The 19,140-nt window shown below is 48.4% G+C and overlaps 1 protein-coding gene across 1 annotated transcript in view; it reads right to left on the reverse strand.

Moving 5' to 3' along the window:
• The window catches only part of LOC119434029 (twitchin-like), a 225,374-nt gene extending 208,600 nt beyond the window's left edge, over positions 1-16,774 (reverse strand). Inside the window, 1 exon segment of the mRNA XM_049659376.1 lies at positions 16,502-16,774. The gene's annotated coding sequence lies outside the window, so the exon portion shown is untranslated.
• Between the last annotated feature and the right edge of the window lie 2,366 nt (positions 16,775-19,140).

Consider the following 19,140-nt stretch of genomic DNA (forward strand, 5'->3'; position numbering starts at 1 on the left):
TAAAAATGTTGGACACCTCCCTTAGTAGAAGTGTCATTGTGTCCCATGTTTGCATCCACCGCGGTAGCCCTGTGGCTATGGCGTTGCGCTGCTGAGCTCGAGGTCACGGGTCCGATCCCGGACGTGGAGGCCGCATTTTGATGTGGACTAAATTCAAAACGCTGTGTACCGTTCACTGGGTGCACGTTGGATTGTCAAAAAATTAATCCGAGTCGCCCACTACGGCTTGCCTCATAATTATATCGTGGGTTTGGCACGTAAAGCCCCAGAATTTAATTCCTTTCGCACTTTCGTCAAAGGCAAAATATTGCGGAAAGCTTTGTCGCAGACTACAATGACATATTCAGCCAACATGAGCTTTTCAGAAGCCAATAGCGAGCTTTAATTCTTATTTTAAGTATACTACATATAATAAAGGAAAAATAACTTGGGCTCTGCATGAAAAAGTAAGTACCACAAAAAGGACGTCGGCGATACGCAGCGTTCTCTACATCTGTAATGAATAAAAAAAAACTGACGACAGCGCTTTTGTGGGTTGCGTTCTAGGAGACCGCTCATCAGCAGACGGCGACGCGCAGAAAGAACAAAGCCATCGCTTCAACAACATGGCACCTGAAATAAATTAACGATATGTAATGGAAGTGCTAAAGTGTGTGCTTAATTAAGAGCGTTACAAAGAAACAAAGTAAACGGCAAGCGGCGTCGTTGTTTTGATAACAGTAAGCATATGCGACAAAACAAAGTTCACGCGAAAACATGAACAGCTGCCGTCTTTCATAATTTAGTTGCCTGTAAAAACAATAAAACCTGATTTTTTTTATACTGTTGTGCGCTTTCCTTTCACTCGAACCGTCGTTGTCGTCGTTTCCAAGGCTGCTTCTGCTGCATTTGTCGTCGTCGTCGTCGTCGTTGTTGTTGTTGTCGTCGTCGCCAATAGTTTTGGTGCATACCCCGAAGCTTATGCCGCTTGTGCCCATACAGGCACCCAGTAGGCAATTCCACTTCCGCGCCCACAGTTTACGAATGGTCGTACTTGTCACTTCTTTCATCCGAATAATTTCTTGCGGACACGCACGCACGCACGCACGCACGCACGCACGCACGCACGCACACATGCACGCACGCACGCACACACACACACACACACACACACACACACACACACACACACACACACACACACACACACACACACACACACACACACACACACACACACACACACACACACACACACACACACACACACACACACACACACACACACACACACAAAGACGTGCCATGATGTTATGTGCTAGTGCTATATCGTTCGGGTGTGCGATTTCAAAACAGACAACCACGGCCTTGCACCGACATGTTCAAGCCTGCCAAGCTTTTTCTCAGGTCGTACGCCAGAACGGCAGCGCCCGTCTGGGCGGGCGCGTCCATGACGCTATGTTAGTTCACAACGGTTCGCAACCTTGCGCCAGTAAAACCCACCATCATCATCATCATCATCATCATCATCATCGTCGTCGTCGTCGTCGTCGTAATAATAATAATAATAATAATAATAATAATAATAATAATAATAATAATAATAATAATAATAATAATAATAATAATCAACAGTGCTTATAGTTACATGCAGCACTGCGTATGCCACAACTGCTGTTCATAAAATCGCAAAGGCGCCGGCAGACACAATGTCACGGCCAGCCCATTGATCTGGCGAAGCGGAAACCTTGAGAATTGATTGGAAGCACGGTGCAGTGTACCTGTGCAGTGATGGGATTTTGGTGCGAGGTCAATTTCCGAAAACCTTATTTTTAATACGTACGAAAACGCAGTAAGCCAAGCACGAGTTGCACCAAGCACAAAGCAAAATTTCACTGCATGTACTGCTGGAAAAAAACGCAAAGTCCGCCTGATGAATGTAGCGGAAACAGAAACGATGGCTTGTCTAAAGCAGTCGACCGTCAATTATTGTTAAGCAGGGGTCGTACAACGTCAGGGCATTTGTGGTAATGACACGAAATCTCTGTCCTACAAATATTTATTGCGGACATCAGTGTTCCCACTAAGCGGCACACTAGTGTTTCCAGTGGTTGTGCAAGTCTGCCCAACTGTACTGCATATAGCCGAGGCCCTTCGTATTCCTTGTCAAGTCGGCTATTATTCCTCGAATACGCCCATTTCAATCCATACACTATACTCATTCTCAGCCATGTTTGAGCACATGGCTCAAGTAAGCTACATGGCTCAAAAAGCGGATTGAATGCTACATAAATCATGAGAATTGTCTACTGATCCGCAAGCAATCTGTGACTCGGCTGTTACTTCGCGTTTGCTTACTTGCTTTTCCTAGCTTATGCATGTCTACCCATCGCTTTCCGGTGCCAAAGATGCTTACGCATTAGTACACAATTGTAAGTATCTCTGTAGCGTTTTTGTTGCTTATCGTGCCTATCCTGCTTAGAGCATATCATAACGTTCCAAACACAATTCCATTCCATACAATCACGGATTACAGCCTTCTTTTATTGCTGTGTTTTGTAAAATTTTATTTTTCTGAATCAGACAACCTGCATTTCTTCTGTGAAGGCTGGGAACCTGCTTCTTCTTCGCTTTGAATGTCTCGCTATTTCCGTGTCGCCGTAGCTCTTTGTTCTTCATCTCGGTCATCTTCTTTCTCTTCTGTGTTGGTTCGACTACACAGTATTTACTTTTTATTTTACAGCGAAGCTGTTAAGGGCTCAGTCTTCGATGGTCGCGTCCGGATGTAGAAAAAAAAAAAACTCTCATTCACCGTATGATGTAACGCACGGCGGAGAGCAAACGCGACTTCTTCCGTCACCACAAAGGCCCTGGGGGGACGGCAATGAGGGAGGGGAGGCGACATTTAGCTGCGGCACCAAATGCGTATCTTGCGACCGGGCGCAAGGGGAACTGGCGACTCAATCTCCCACGCGAAAGGAGGACAGCGGGAAGGCAGCGCGGGAGGGAGGGGTTGCGGATTCTGCTCTGCGAGCAACTTGTACTTTGCGCGGCGCCGGGCTGGTCGCATGCACCGTATATTGAAAGCGATCTGCAACAAGGCTCCTTCCGTTGTATGCGCTGTGCTTTCGCCACTCAGTTTCCGTTGAAGCGATAAACCGCATTCACTCGCTACTGCTGGCGCGCTTGCTCACGCCAGCGTTTTGACAGCGGTTGTGTGCGGTCACACAAACAACGCGCAGAACTGTTGTCGATGGTGGCGGCGTTTTGACTGCGTTCGCACCGAACGCGCACGGCGTTGGTGACGTGTTTATGAAGAACGCGCCAACCTTTGCCGTACATATCCTATGGCGGTGTACCGTAGCAACCATAAGGCCATGCTCCCTGTGGTCACTAAATAAATGAAAACCACCGGATCATATATATTTCTTATTCTTTAATAGTTCAAATAACGAATTACACCCTCACATCTTAATAGTCATAACTGGAAATACATAATTTCCACCATAGTACAGCTTCGCTGGTCTTCCATCTCCACCCCAGTGGAAAGGCTGACAGTTCTTATTTTATTTTTATGTTACGACGTGAGCCCGGTGAGGTCACCAATTTCATCCTTTTTTAAGGCGACCAATTATCTACTATTAGTCTATTACCACATCTACCAATTAGCTATTCTATCATTTTTTATACTCCTCTATCCCAAAGCAGGCTTCTTTGCACGCACACCAGTACTGCGGAAAAGTAAGCTTTGAAGGGGGCATGACGAGAACGGTAATCCTTCTTTCTTTCTTTTTTTTTTCATTTTAAATTCCCTCTTTATCAATTCTAAAGCTGCCAATCATATACATTTACACTATTATAACAATTAAATGTCTCAACTTCGCCAATTATGCATTTATTTTGTAGGTGAATGGTCTGAAACTTTTCGCGTTACGGGCAAATCTTGCTGGGGTACTCACCAAGGAATGTTTGCGCATTAAAAGAATAAGACATTGCAGAGTACCATAACCTGTTCACACATTGTAGAGCACGAACAGATGATTAGACTTATCGCTGATGTAGTGTGGTGGAAACAGGTAGTGCGCGAGGCCGCGACGGAGGCTAAGAAACGCTCACAATGGGACAGCCGCAACGCCGTGTCTGTCCCTTTCGTGTGGGCTCGTAGATTCGTTCCCGGTTCTAGGCGCCACCTATTTCCTGTGTCAAAGTGTACGGCGTTCTTGGACAGCCTTCCTGCAGTCGACATAAATATAACTGATGATGATAATGACATACCAGGGGAGCGGAGTTTATCCTATCTGTGAATTCTACTGCACACAACTACGCAGCCGTGGCACGAGGGCAGGTGAGGTGGAAGGGGGCGTCACATAGGGCGAGAGTGATGGGAAAAAAGGAGAGCAGAGTTGTCGAGGAGAACGAAGCTTGAGAGACCGAATCGTCACCCGAGCATCGAGTCCTGCCGTGACCGTACCGGCTGCAATACGGCGCCGGATGATGACAGGTGTCTCCTGTCTTGCACGGCGTACGAAGGAGCACCGCGCTCCGTCACTCCGACGACGAGCAAACAACGTGAGCCCTGTGTTCTTGCCGCCAGAAGAGTCTGCGCGCGTATGTGCGTGCGCGCCTGTGTGTGCGTGTGCGTGCGTGCGTGCGTGCGCGCCTGTGTGTGTGCGTGCGTGCGTGCGTGCGTGCGCGCGCGTGTGTGTGTGTGTGTGTGTGTGTGTGTGTGTGTGTGTGTGTGTGCGTGTGCGTGTGCGTGTGTGTGTGTGTGTGTGTGTGTGTGTGTGTGTGTGTGTGTGTGTGTGTGTGTGTGTGTGTGTGTGTGTGTGTGTGTGTGTGTGTGGTGTGTGTGCAATAATATGCGCCTCTGTGGATGGAGACTCGGATTCACGGCGACTAGCCGAGCCGAGCGCCGCAAGCTTTTCCGGGCTCGTTTCCAAACAGTGCTTGCACATCTGTCAGAGTGATCGTTGTAGACAGAGAACGAAATATCGCCAGGTGCATCGATCTCGTTTGTTGCTTATTGGAATGTGACAACGGGGAAAAATATGTTGCCGAAGAGCCGGTTATCCTGAAACACCCAGTTACGTATTAAAAATAAAGCCCCTATATAAGAAAAGTACCGCCATCTACTCTTTCCTCCGCTGCCTCCTCTCATAAAGCGCTTCCTTTTTTCTCTACTTTTTGCTTGCGAAAGCCAAGTCGATGGTGGCGCACCTAGAAAGTCTACGTTGAAGCTTTCAGGCCGGGCGCGCGCCGCCACCGCCGCCGGCGACTGCGGCTGCGCAGAGGACTTTCAACATGGCTCTGAGGAGGGAAAAAAAACTAAATATAAAAAAGGACAAAGCGCGCGCTATCATCGTCCAATCGGAGATACAGGAGAGAGAGAAGCGGCGTTGATCAAAGAATGGCGGTACTTTTCTTATGTAGGGACTTTAATTAAAAAGCCAATGTCGCGCCTCTCTTTCTCTTTTACGTGTGACAAGGGTAGTTCAAGGGCGCGTTACATGACCCGGAGCCGATCACCCGGAGTCCGCAGGGGAATGTCCCATAGCGCTTGGACCCTTTCTACACTATGACCAGGGTCAGCCCACACTTCTGCGCACATCGTACGGATGGGTTTTGGTTTCGCCTAGCTATATACAGCTTCACTGTAAAATTAAATAAAACTAACTCACTCACTTCCTCGATCACACATGTAAGTGCATACGTAGTTGCTGTCGAAGGACAAGAGACCATTCACAGCATGCAATGTCATGCAACAACGAGCCACAATACACGGAATACACCTGCGATCGAACGAAGAAACTAGTTTGACTCTCTGGCCTGCAAAGCAATCACCTTGCGTAGCCTGTTAATACTGTGCGCAAAACCCGCACGACTCTACACGAAACTTACGCATCATAAACGTGAGAGTGAACTTGGAGAAGTCTGCCGGCTTTCCTGCATAATACAAGGGACGTTTTTTGCACCAGATCACGATGCATTACAAAGGCCCACATACGAAAAATAAAGAAGCTAACGTCGGCAGGTCGCGCATTGGGAATGTATAAGGCTTAACTTTGGAACACACAAGCGCACGACTTGGACTTCTCGTTGACGTCCTTGTCTATAGAATTGATGAGTCGTACAGTCAAGTGTAAGAGACCGAGGCAAGGGCTGACGGCCCCGTCGTGACTGTCTTACAGCTGAAGTGAAATGCGCTAAGCGGAACGTCACCTCTCGACATTTTATGTTATCCAAATAAAAACAAACACAACTGTCACGTCCGAGTTTAAAATAACAAAGACCTACTTTACGTAATGCATTCATACCTAGTGAACGTCTGGTGTGAAATGCCTACTGTGACTGTTTCAGTGACCAAATAACTATAATGATAAGCTTAATGTCTCATCATCAAACCTTGCACAGACGATCCCATAGCCATTTCTAACGCCTTACCTCAGGCGAAAGTTGAGAAGAACAAAATTTTGAGTTGAAGGCAGTGTTGACGCTTGACCTCTTCTCTCTAAACAAAATTTCTCAATGCGTCACTGTTCGCCAGTAAGAAGATCCCTGCCTGTAGCTTTCTTTCGTTTTGTAATTTATATTTATCACAACTGCGTATTGTCATCTTGATCGTAGTCACCAAGCTCAAATATGATTTCCATTAATTTTCGGCATTATATAGAGAAACAGCAGCACATATTGCCAAAACCAACTGCATTAAACGCTGTCTGTTTTTATGCAGTAACACAATCTTCGTATTTTGCAGCTAATCAGCCACTTGTGCAACATCCGTGTGCCTTATGTTGGCCATTCTACCGCGCGCCGGCAGGAGGGATATAGAATGCAGACGCCGGCAGAAGGTGCGTATGGTTGTTACGTAATGCGGCACCATTCCAGGTTTATAGCTGTTTCTAACTGCAGTATTGTTTACCTGCCGTTTCTGTTTCCTTTTGGTTGTTATTCACGACTTACACCAAACAAGAAACGGCGCTAGGAATAAGACGAACGTCATTACAATGTGACTGTGGTAGGAACACAGAATTTTGTGCTCTTCTGCGTCCCATCCTGACCTCATGAGTGTGCTAACTTGACTATAGAAGCGGACGACTCACACAACGCATGACTGCCAAAATCACAATGATACGTAATGGGACCTTCGCCCTTGACCTTTCCGCACGCTTCTAATCATTATTAATGCGAAATCATTATATACCCCATGGAGCGGAAAATCCGGCGTCCTTTGTTATCATCCGATGGTGCCAAAACCCATGTGGCCAAGTGATGACGTCACGTTTCCGGCGTTGAACCTGCTGCGGCTCGCACTGCGAAATCCCACGCTGAACAGCCATGGCGTCGGACGGATGCCCTGGCTCACTCCCAAAATTGAATTAAGGTGGATTAAATTGGATTAAGGTGGATTAGGGTGGAGTTTTATTTACGGTGATAACTTAGAGAAGTCCTAATTAATGCTTTCTTCGCATTCATATCGCGTAAGGATACTTAAGTGACTGTCAATTTCTTTTATCACCGCAACTACGCGCGCTATACTTGCCTGCCCTCCAGAACTTTCACCCCCTTTTCTTTAATATGCTTTAACTTTTTCTTCACTCTCTCCAACCACAATGTTATAAATGAAAGGGTTATAAACATGAATAGCGTCATCAATAAGCTCACCACCGGCAGACCGAAATCCGTACACTTCAGGCCTGTATTCCAGATGTGCCGAAGAACACACCCGCCGGCAGACAACCGCACCAGACCAGCAGGACGGAGAACTGCCGACGAACCGCCGGGCGAGAACGCGACCGCCGCGAAGGAGACGCATAGAATGCACTGCCCGACAAGGACCAGAGAGGGACGACAACATTTACAAGACAGAAAGAACGGCAAAGCCTTTGGTTCTCGAGCTGAGCTCAAATAAAGCAAGAACCTATACACTCACGCCTATCACAAAGACGCGGGGTAACAGACGCGTAAAGCAAAAAGAGTCAGGAAAAGATTGACTAGCCAAGGAAGTAGACAGCGGGAACGCAGTGAGCCCACGCGCCCTCCGTTTCTATACTCGGTCGCGCTAAATGCGTGCAGCGCTGTTAAGGCTAGGGTGAAAGCCAGCAATCCTCAGGCTGAAGCTGAACCGGAGCCTTGAGCTGCTCGGCTTAGCCGTGAGCTCCGAGATAATTGCTGCTTGGTCTATGAAACCGTGAACTAGCAATAGATTTCGCACGAAAATTGCTACGGTGCTGTCTGTTGATGCACTAGCTCGTTCAAATATCATTAGACTCATGGACAATAACTGTTTGACGCTCGAAGAGCATTCACGCCGCATCTATCTATCTATCTATCTATCTATCTATCTATCTATCTATCTATCTATCTATCTATCTATCTATCTATCTATCTATCTATCTATCTATCTATCTATCTATCTATCTATCTATCTATCTATCTATCTATCTATCTATCTATCTATCTATCTATCTATCTATCTATCTATCTATCTATCTATCTATCTATCTATCTATCTATCTATCTATCTATCTATCTATCTATCTATCTATTTTTATTTTTATTTTTCGTTCTTTCCGTTCTTTCCGTTCGTCCGCTGGGGGCATACTGAAAAGCTTCAGTCTCAGAGAAGAAATTAGCATAATATTTCCGATATAGTGAATTTGCGATGACAAAGAACACTCAAGAGTGATATCATAAACACGCTTGAAACATGGTGACGAAGCTTTAGACAGATTCACGTAATGAGACGGATCTACTATGTTGGCCGATCGCGCAAAGGGAAGCACCAGGGCTGCCGCTAGTATACTTTGTGTTGAACTCTGTACTGCTTGCACTAGTTTTCCGGTTGCACGAGTTTGCCGCTAGTAGCCTTTTGTAGAACTCTGAAGTGATTGTACTAGTTCGCCGATTGCATGATTTTACCGCTAGTAGCCTTTGTGTCGAATCCTGTAGTGATTGCACTAGGAAGCTCTATTACAGCGCACACAGCGGACTAGCGTAAGTAACAAAAGGGGGTTCACAGTGCGCGCCGGCAAAAGTTCTATAGCCCATACGCAAGTCCGATGAGTACGCTGTAGTAAAGCTGTAAGACTGTTCACTATTTCAGATACAAGTGCATCAATATACAGACATAAGGACGAGAACACTCAAATGCCTTGCTTATAGCATAGGGCTTGGCGCGTAGCTTTAAAGGAAGGCAGTGCAAATACAGCACAGATAAGAGGAAGCACGCGAGTGAAATAAATCATGCGGTTTAGCGTTCCGGAACAGTTCACGGAGTATGTCTTACAAGTCCTTTATCGGAGGACTCCGGATTAATTTATATTACGTATGGCTCCTTATATTGCCCCCGAAGTGCGGTTTTTGCATTTAGACCCCATCGGAACGCGGCCGCTGCGGCTGTGAATCCGAATCGAACCCGCGACCTTGTGCTGCGTAGAAGAACGTCACAGCCACTGATGTCATTTAGGAAGAGGTGATTTGTGACTTGTAGGTCACCCGTGCACTTTTATTTATGATGATACCAATACAACAAACCAGATAGGGACCTTGAACAACGTGGATGGTGCTTCCATTGAGAGTACGATGGATGATGGTAATCATGATGATTTATTGGCATCCCCTTTGAAAGGGGGGGGGGGGGGCGGTGACAAAAGTCACCTAGCCTGCTTGAGTGAATCAGGTATGCTATACATGTTTCTCATTCTACAATTTTGTATACATATCCATAATCTTTTGTTTTCTTCCTTAAACATTCTATATCTGCCTTGTACTGCTATTTATGCTTGTAACGAATCCGGTCTTATCTATCTATTCCCTGCTTTTTTTTTTTCACCAATACTCTAAGCGTCTCTTGCTTATCTCGACTGCGGACCGGTTGTTGCTTCCATCCACTTTAAATCCAAGCGCTTCTGGAAGGGGCACGTATCCTACGGACCTCGCTGGATACGAGACCTTCGCATTCCATTAGGATGTGCTGAGTGGTCTCCGGATTTTCGCTGCAGCAGACACATGCCTCATCTTGTTGCGAATATTTGCTCCGGTATGATTTTTTTCTTTAGGCAACCAGCGCGAGCCTCACATAGCAAGGCACTGCCCTTTGTGTTATCCGTACAGATTTCCCCTTCTAATTTGCTTGTTCCCATTCTTGTAAATCTCCATGGCCTTTTTTTTCCATTCTTTGCATCCAATTTACTGTTTATCTCACTTCCTTTTTGATGACTCCTGGTTGTCTATTTACACTTTAAATTACGCTGTACTTGATTGCCAACTTTCTTGACCTCTTTCTCCATGCTGTGCACACGCTTTTGAGGTACAGGTAATTGTACACTTTAGCCGCCTATTTATTTTCATCCACGTTCCGGAGTCTTTCTTCAAAACAAATGTTGCTCTGCGCTTCTCTGACTTTAAAGAGGCCCAACCCATGTCACCTTGCACTGCCTCATTTGTGGTTTAACCGTGGACTCTCAAATCCAAGTGGCCTACCGATGTTTGGCTAATTTCCAACCCCGACAAGATATCCGATTTTAAGCATAGAATGGCATTTGCGAATGTTAGCGGTGGCGCCATTACTCCTTTCCAGATTCCATGCAGCACCTCATACTTATTGTGGCCCCACAGTGCTCTGTTTCATTATTGCTGCATTCCGCTTCCCCTTTATTTTCAGATTATCTTAGTGGATGCTTCAGTGAGTATTTGCTTCGTTTATGTATACGCCCAGGTATTCATAATGCTTAACAATGGAAGCCTTCTATCCTTCTTCGACGGATGATGGTCTGGTTAGGCCACCTTTATAGCCTTCGCCGCATTACTTTGTTTTAACCACAGAGCACATACCTATGGTGAGGCAAGGGGAAAGCGAAAGGAAAGGGTGACAGAATTCAGTCTCGGAAACCGGCGCACCCGCAAACCGTCTGCCTCGAAGAGGGAGGACCGGTCGACGGATGCAATCGCGGCTGGTTCCACTGCAGCGAAGAACGAGAGCCGAAATAAGCATTCGGGAATGCGCCGAGGCAAGGAAGAGAAAGTCGCGCCCAAAACAGCCATCCACCCCGCATCTCAAGCCACAGTCGGCTCTGCCTTTTCCACTAGCAGAGCACAAAGGTGCCGCTCTCAGAGTCGACTCGCAGACAGAGGGACACGCTGATGAGACGAGAGCCCACACGCGTTGGGCGCGCCGCGGGTATCAGCGTTTTGAGCCGTGCGAGATACGGGAGATAATGGAAGAGCTACGTCGTAATATAGGAGCATGCTTACTCCTCGTTTACTTGACTCCCGGCGATGTATGGCCGAGACAGACCGGAATATTTTATTATAAACTGCAAACGTTCGCGGATGTTCTACAGCAAAGCCACGAACAGGAACGGCGCTGCCTTTAGAAGCATCGCCAAGACGTCTTGGCTGGGTCGAACCTCTTTCCAGAGGGTCATCCATAGATGCAGAAGTTGTTGTAACCAAGGCAACACGTAGTGACGGTGTGCGTCCACGCCCGACAAGAGCTGCTGACGGGACGCGAGGGGGCTCTTCTGTGGGCACTGACGACGCCCAGGAGTGTGAGGACGGCAGTTCTGTTCTGCATAGCGCCGCCAGTGCTACGCGAGACCCCCCATCACACTGCATTAAAACAGTTTTGGTCACGCGCGGATCACACTTCGCAAGCAGAAATGAGTGCAGGGGTCACGGAATGCAATAAAACACTGTTGCTGCCAGTTCCTAGGCGTCAACAGTGTCCACAGCTTTCTTCCATTGCCACGCCACACTGGTTCCAAGGGCCGAGAATAGCCCGGCAGCTCTAAAAAAGCGCTTACGGAGCGGCTTCTTCCAGACAGCGACGCCAGACAAGCCGAGGCGGCAGCGCTCGCTGTAGGGCGATAAGGCGAAGGCTGCGCGTGCGGGAAAGAAAGGACGCTCGCGTGATTGTGTCTGTGCGCGGACGCGTACTATAAGCGCGGGCCGCCGCAGTGATGAATGGCTCGCGATAGGCCGCGAAGACGCACGGCGGGGTTGTTCAACCTGCAGCGGGAGGGCCACAGATCACGGCGGCCGAGGAAAATGGGGGTGTATATTTAGACGGAACGGAATACCGCGACGCCAGCGGCAGCGGCATCGGTATCAGCCACGCAGGAAACTGTCCAAAGCCCTCCTTTCCACATCGCTCAGTGCCTTTCTGCACCTGTCGCCCTGGCCGGTGGCAACAACACAACAATGGAGACTGTTTATTTCACACTTGCAATGAGTGGGCGGAGGTATTACTCGATCCAAAAAGAAAAATGGTTATTTCAAGAAATGAGATAGTGACGAAGCGTTGGTAGCACTAGGGCACACCATAGCTGACTCAATTTGCAATGATAATCTTAACTTCATGAGCACTGTGATGAATGTGTGTCTCATTTAATAAAGACTGTGTTCGTCGTCTACCAAGATTTATGCAAGGAACGCACAGTTTGTGGGTATGTTATTCGCCAGGTACTACAGTCATGCAGTAGTGTATCACAAAAAAGCATCATTTTCGTTTCCGGTTTGATCGATACTTTTCTTTTACTTTTATCATGTTGTTTCTACTGCACTTCCGCTTGTATTACTGCATATAAGGTTTTGTTGGCTCTTATGGGCGCAGTAGTGGTCGATAGCAACCGGCGAATATTAAAGGAGAGAAATCGCACAATAGGTTTGGTTCCTTACCACGGACATCGGGCCAAACCGCGCGTCTTATTGTTACAGCGTGGACCTCTAAATGGCGAAACTTTTCAATTGACTCGGAAAACGTTTGTGTCGAGTAATATCAATCGAAGCTTTTGTGAAGCGGTTAAGTAAAGGCTATAAAACTGAACGCGATACCTCAAATTGTCGTTATTACCATCCTATGCAATGTGTGAACTCATGCAATCTTTATGTAGTGCACAGGTCAGAACTTTAATGTCACGCGATGTTTATGTTTACGCGCGTTCACAAGCTATGCAGAAATGCAAGCAGTGCGAGACGTGTCCGTGGCGATACCAGGAGGAAGAAGGCGCTGCTCGATGGGTGTCGAAAGAGTCATGGTGAGCAAAGGAGTATGTGCACAAAGTACGACGCGAAAGATAAGATTGACTATTATTCATCCGTTTCATTCCTGCGTTCCAGGTCTGATGGTAAACTGGCGCGGTAGAAACACGCGCGCTGTTATGGCCTGATGATCGGGTTGTCGTGCTGGGAGAACCAAGTTGGATCCCGCCAACGGAGACGTAATTATAATTATATATGTGTAAGCTACAAGGCAAGAGAGCAGCAGCAGCCCCGGCCAGGAAAGTCCGGGAGGATTCGCAAAGAAGGACCCCGTGACATTCTCCCTCAGCCAACAACTAAAGCCAGAAACGTGAGGCTTAGTTGGCTGCCTACCGCGCGCTCCCGGCGGCACACTGCCCGTTTCAGTCACCGAGTGTTCCAAGAAACCTTTGTGTACCCGGGAATGAGCTCGACGACGCCGAGGCAAAGATGGTCCCTCTCACCGATGGCAGCATGATAAGTGTCCCCTTTCGTCAGACGTGACGCAAAATGCGTGCTTCGAGATTTCGCACGCGATGCCGCTGCATGCGTTCTTGTGGCTTTAGCCAGACGACAACCACGGCAGCCCTTATGGACGCGGCCCAATACTTGCCTTTATGTCTGCTGCTTATCGCAAAGAGAAACCTCGCAACCGCAACATCTTACAGCGAAGCTGTATATGGCTAGTTTCCAGCGGATAGATGTCCGTGGACCGAAAATCCCGAATGTAGTGCACTACCGCGCTGACCCAGCGGCGGAGGTGCAGCAGGCTTCTAGCCATCCGCCAACTTGCAAAAATAAGTTTAATATCTTAGGTCCAAATACAGCCCGTATCAGATATTAAGATGATATTAAGACCAGCGTCGGCCACGTCTACGTTCACACCATACACGTGTACGCCATCCCGCAACTATAGTGCGTATACCAATCTGAGTGTCATCTGTGTCCTGACGTCATGCTCTACGTAGGCTCCTTTCCTCAGTTCTGCGCTGACTGTGAAATGGGTAGACCGCGTGTTGTACTGCCTGAAGAACAGCGTGCCTACCAAGAACGACGGTGTGAACAGAAAAGGGAATGGGCGCAGCGGCGGTGGAAGGAGACCACCGACGATGAGCGGGCCGCGGACGCCAAGCGTAAGCGTGCTGCCCGCCAGGACCGCGAAGTGGAAAGAAATGCGAACCCGTCCATGTGACCCCGATTCCGCAAACTTGGAACGTTTCGCCGGAGCAACGGTGAATCACCACATATACAGCTTCGCTGGTCATCCACCTTCACAGAGTGGAATGGCACTGAATGTTTTTAAGGCAGAAGCCATAGATGGCTCATGGATCGAAACATCCGACGACCGTCCGGCGTTGTGGCACCAAAGTTCAAGTGACGTCTCAGGTGACGTCTAAGACCCATTAAAGAAACTTATCATGAGTAGCATCAAGTTCGAAATGACTATATATATGGAAGATACGAACATAGCCACATTTGGTGACCCATGCGCCAGTAAGCCATCGATTTCTTTATCAATTAAAGAGCTCGATTACCTGTGTTAGCGTTGAACGGACACCCTTCTAAATAATCCGTGTGGCCACAAAAGTGTCTGCGTGTGGTTTTCCCTGTTTTATTCATATTTGCCGAGCAATGTACTACACATGTCTTATGACGTTTTGAGGAGATAAAGTTGGCCTGTGAGAACTGCAAATAAATCGGTTGTTGAAAGTTAACGCTGTACGCAATGTGCCTTTCCGTATCCCCCTCATTCTGCCTGCGCTACAAGGAAGTGGAAGAACAAAAAAGAAAAAGAAAGCCACGACCGTTCTAACGTGCCAATAACCACGCAGAACCAGTGGCGGTGTCTAAGAGACCGAAAAAGAGAACAAGTAAAGAGAAAAACAAGTAAAAAGAAAACAAGCAATAGGAAGTAACGACACATTCGAATGAGAATGTCAAAGTAATTTCATGATTGTCTCGTGAGTGCGCAGGCTTTCGCCTTCATCCTCTTTAGCGTATGCTAAAGTGACTGTCAACTTTTTAAAGGTGTGCTAAAGAGATGCGTTAAAGCAGTTTAGACTGCTAGAGCATTCTTTGAAAATTTACTTGCAAAAGTATGGATTTAAACTTAAAGTCACATTTTATCGCACTCATACGGCTTCATCACTCGTCATTTGTGTTCGGCTGTTGCAAATGTACAGCGTATATCTATTTACATTTATCACTAGAACAAGAGCTAGAATTATTTGGTTAGTGTTATTTCTTTTCCTAGAATGGTGAGAGTTGTGGAGCAGTAGCGCGCACGAGGCATGGCAAAATAAAATTTGTATTAAATCGACTGAAACACGTCTATACACATCTTAGCGTGGCTGACTTCTAGAATATTCTTAAAAATAAATTACAGCCAGAACGGCCAACTAATTTATCGTTTAAATGACGACATCACGTGAGTATTCAGGTAAATCAGGTAAAATCATAAACATTTGTAAAGAAATATCAATCTGTCAAGAATATCAAGCAATATCAACCATAAAGGAAACGCTGAGAGAGCGCTTGAGTACAGTTGACCAAGCTATGTCTCTTCTCCCTCTCCCATTTTTTTTTTTTTGTAGGCAGAACGTTCAGAAAACAAATTAATTTCCCGTGTGAGGCCTCTTCGATGTTCTACGAGTTTCGAACGGTCCTACAGACGACTATTGCTCTCTGCTTTATTCTACATAGTAAAAAATCGACAAGCTTAGGCCAACACATCCTGCTTGTCTCTTGAAACTTTTTAATTTCAACTCGGACCTCAATGAGCCACTCCGGAAGACCGACGGAATGTTCCAGTTGCTAAGGCTTAAAAATGTAGAGGCAGTGCGCTGTTCCTAAAATAATTCCAGCACCCTCGCAAGCCCGAAGCTACGTTTGCGGTCCTAACTATAGAGGCTGGTCTGCGCGGTACGGCAGCGAACGTCCGGCATCTTGCAAGAAAGCGTGCTTCTTGCACGCGCCACTGCAGGTTTTGCGCACGTAACCCACTCAGGGTGCCGTGTGCAACCGGTGAAACCACGTGCGCGCCGCCATGCCGGGACCTGTCTGGAAGCACATTGCCCGATAGTGATAAATTTCTACGCCATACTAGTCAGAAAGGACGCTGAGGGTCGATTAACTTATTGTTGCGACCACGATGTAGCTCCCCATCGAGTCTCGAAAGCGCCCGAAAATTGGACGCTGGAACCGTTTCCGCGACCACTTTGCCGGCACGGTGCCGTCTGGAGGCCGCCATCTTTGACAGCGGTGGCGGAAGTTGCCAGGGTTAGGATCAGGCTTAACAGCGCGTCGTAGTGTAAAGATATCACTCATTGACAAAGCAGAAGAGTGGCAGATACGATATAGACTCAAGGGCTGGGGCCTCAGTAACTGCAGGTGCCAGACTCGGACACTTGGCCCCATGGGCGTCGCCATCTTTGAAGCACACCGCACGCGCGAGAAGCACTTTCGCAAAAGCCGGTAAGAGGGGCGTGGCGAAGTCACTCACCTTTGCTACTCGATAAAAAAACTCGTCGATAGCGCGGTGCAGTCGATCAAAGCACCACGCGCTCTCCTCGAATCAGAGCGTCGGCCGCTCGTCGGTCGGTCGGTCGGGCGGGGACGTTTCGCGGGGGTCGACTCGGGCACGGTACGCAACGCACACAACACACGCACACAACACACGAAGGAAGGAAGTAAGACACGAGCCCCCTCTCTCGCACCGGAGAGGAAAAAGGGAGAGCCGCGCCGGAACGCGGCACTAAACCCCTGCGCAAAACGCCTCCCAAAGGAACTTGTGCGTCTCCTGCCCTTCGTGCCGGACCCCCTTCCGGTCCTTCCCCCCTCAACGCTCTCACCCGTAGCGTTGGCACGCACCGGAACGCCAGACGACAGAGCGTCCACGTGGAGGAGAAAAGCCCAACCAAAAAGACACCCTCTAAGAGCGCCGACGAGGAGGGATGAACTTCTCTTGCGGTCCCAGAGGTGAGGGCAAAGGGTACGGAGCTGTCTGGTGAAAGAGGAGGAGGAGGGAGAAGAAAAAAATGGGAACAAAATTTTGTGCCTTGGCTTGCAGAAGTGTCAAGCCCGAGAAACGGTCCCAAAAGCCGGCCCCGCATGCGTCCAGCGCGCCCTCCTCCGGAGGAGCGCGCGTTATCTAATTTTAAGCACGCGCCGACTAGGAAGCGGCACAGCGCCGTGCGTGCATAAGGCGAGTCGAGGGGCACCGAAAGGAACTTCGTGTGCCTCCTCTCGGTCTGTTGAGGATTTGTCTCTTAAGGGGTCATTGACTATGACAAAGATGCTGTAACTGTTCCGTCCCCACCGCAGAAGTTCAGTTCCAAGGCAGGCACAAATTACACAGAAAAAGGATATATATATATATATGAGATCAGGCTTAATTTTTTACGGGTTCATGCCACTGCTAAAAGAGAAGCAGAGACGATACGTTATGGCTGATCTGCCGAGCATTTTAGTGGAAGCGCCTAGTGGAAGCACAAATGAACATCATCAGCCTTGAGACCCGATTTCATTTCTTGGGAGTAGCAGCTACGGCATCACATTGAAACAAAGCGATTTCCACCAATGTAAAATTGGTTTTATTAGAGGCCGATGGAAGTCGGCACGCCTTCAGCAGTGAAACGCTCTCTTACGGTTTGTGTCCTTAATTATGTCTCTGTACATTCTGCAGGAAAATAAAAGAAAAATAAAAGCGAGCCGCAAAGGACAAAAATGGCTGCCGCCGTTTCTGAGTGCTCTCAACCAACTGAGTGACTCGTCGAGCTAGAGCCGTCGGTTGTACCGCGCGCTTGTTCGCGGTGCATGCGGTGTGTCTACCGCCAGCCTCGGGCGGGCGCGCGTGGACGACGTCAGGAAGCGGCTCGCCCGCTCGCTGCTCGAAATACGACTTCGGAAATAACCGCGCGCGTCCCAAGCAGCAGCAGCACGAGAGGCGGTGACGGCGAACGAAAACATAGTCAGCTCGAAACCCTCCTTCCTTCCCGCGTGAGGACGAGAGGGGGACGGGCGAATCGGAGACCGGGGAGAGGCGAGCGCCTAAGAAAGGGAGCGCCCGGTAACTCTATCCCGGCTGTAAGAAAAAGGGTAAGGGCTCTGACGCCGGCAGCCAAGAGCCTGGGGAGACTGCAGCTCGCCTTATAAGACGGCGCCCGGCTCCCCCCGTCCTCTTTTTAACGCACCCTGACTGGCTACGGCGGCCGCAAGCTCTCTCCGGTTTTCTGGTGCTCCAACGCGAGTTTTCATCGCCAAAAAACCATCCGTGTTTCTGACTTTTTGCTAGTACAAAACAAAAAGAAAGAGTTCTCATACGACCGCGGCAGGCGAGTGACCCAGAACTGACTCAGAATTTACAGTTCTCTCATCTTCTAGCATACTTTTCTTTTTGCTTTGTTTAGCTTCGGCAGTTCGCCATGATGAGAAAGGGGAAGCCAGCGCTCACTTTTACTTGGTTCGGACCACACTCGACTTTTCGAAATCAGCTGTTCCCTCCTCCTTCGTCTTACTTTTCTCGTCGCCAAGTTCTGCCTAGTTCGGGTCGCGGTCGCTTAAAAAGAGAAACTAAAGAAAAAGAGGCACATTTGTCCAACACACACGGCTGGCCTCAGTGTTTCAGCCTAGGGCACTGTTTCCGCGCTCTTCCCACGGCCGGCTACCCTCGCTCGACCTTCTCCCTCCCTGCCTCTCCTCGCTGGATTCGCTGTTCCTTGTTTTGTTTCCCGGGCCTTCGCAGTACCGACAAGCGGGCGTGGCGGAAATGGCGCCTCTTTGTACATAGCCGCCGTGGCACGCGCACAAGGCCGAGATAGTTTTCCGTCGCGGCAAGTTAACGGTCGAAGGAGAGAGCAACCTTTCGCTCGGTTTCCATTGGCGTGCAGCCTGTTACGCAACAGCGCCGTAAGGTGTTACTGGTGCACGCGAACGTTTGCCTGGAACCGTGCAAAGGACGAAGAGACGGTAATGCATGACGTAGTGAGCAGCGAAGATTCCCCTGTTGCTGAATACTCTGCCAGCATTTAATAGCGCGGAATCAAAACCTGCAATGAGCGGGATAGAGAGATGGTCATTTATTTGATGAAAAGCGGTGAGGTATGCCTGATGGTTGACAGTCCTCTAGCCTGCTAATTTGCT

This window comes from Dermacentor silvarum, chromosome 11 (assembly GCF_013339745.2).
Source record: "Dermacentor silvarum isolate Dsil-2018 chromosome 11, BIME_Dsil_1.4, whole genome shotgun sequence".
Lineage (NCBI taxonomy): Eukaryota > Metazoa > Arthropoda > Arachnida > Ixodida > Ixodidae > Dermacentor > Dermacentor silvarum.